This window comes from Limulus polyphemus, unplaced genomic scaffold, assembly GCF_000517525.1.
Source record: "Limulus polyphemus unplaced genomic scaffold, Limulus_polyphemus-2.1.2 Scaffold519, whole genome shotgun sequence".
Classification (NCBI taxonomy): Eukaryota; Metazoa; Arthropoda; class Merostomata; order Xiphosura; family Limulidae; genus Limulus; species Limulus polyphemus.
This window is the reverse complement of record NW_013666129.1, coordinates 106,093-107,022: the sequence shown is the minus strand read 5'-3', so window position 1 is coordinate 107,022 and position 930 is coordinate 106,093. Positions and strand designations below refer to the sequence as shown.

General features: G+C 34.3%; 1 protein-coding gene across 1 annotated transcript in view; it reads left to right on the top strand.

The window, feature by feature from the left end:
- Nucleotides 1-568: 568 nt before the first annotated feature.
- The window catches only part of LOC111085632 (protein DDI1 homolog), an 18,448-nt gene continuing 18,086 nt past the window's right edge, over nucleotides 569-930 (top strand). Inside the window, exon 1 of the mRNA XM_022385156.1 lies at nucleotides 569-688. The gene's annotated coding sequence lies outside the window, so the exon portion shown is untranslated. The remainder of the gene's footprint in view (nucleotides 689-930) is intronic.

Genomic DNA, 930 nt, shown 5'->3' with positions numbered 1-930 from the left:
TGTAACAATATGTATTTCTCTGAGTAACAGTTCAAGCAAATCTATCGCTAAATAAAATCATGGTCTTTTTTGAAAGTCCATTACGTATATTGCTGTCGTTTTTGTTAAATTTGTTTCTTTGAAAACGTTTTGTCCGTTTTTTTGTTTGCTTTCCCATATGGCTGTTTCTCATAAAATTAGACGTGCAGAAGAGCAGTTAAAAATGCAATACAGTTTTAAAGTGTCCCAGAAGTTTTATTGTCAACACTTTATTTCAGTGTGATAGTTTCTTGATTTCTTTGGGAAAACCCGCATGTGAAAACGTAAATGTTGTGAATATTAAAGAAAACCGTGTCATACCCTCATAAGACACACGTGTGTTTCAAGAGTGATTAAAAATTCAGCGAATACTGATCACACTTGTACAGCATAGGGCATGTAGCAGAATCGGTGCTGTATCCTAGCAACACGTAATCGTATATTGTTCGACACATACCCGTCCACGGAATACAGCGAAAAGTGAGGCTTCAACAATAACACTTCACAATCTTGATGCAGTACTAGTTGGGACGATTTGCTAGCTTTCAACAAAAAACCATTTTTCAAAATTCATCTTCGAAGTTTGATCTAAGTGTAAAGTTTGGACTAGAGACTAAGGTGAAGAGTGTTGAACGAAACAAACAAACAAACCGGCATGCAGAAAATAACGGTGAGTGGAACTGGAATATTCACGATAATAAAGTGTGTCGTACATTTAATTATATTTTTTTATCTTACGCACAGGTAACGTTTTTTCTTATTAGAAAATTATAACTTCTGAAATTATAGTCAGCTGTCCATGAATAATGGGTGTATAAGTCTTGGGGAAAAAAGAGTGTTAAATTACATAATATGTAAGGATAATAATAAAGTAAGAGGGCGTTTTTGTAAGGGGAGTTCAATGAACCAAAT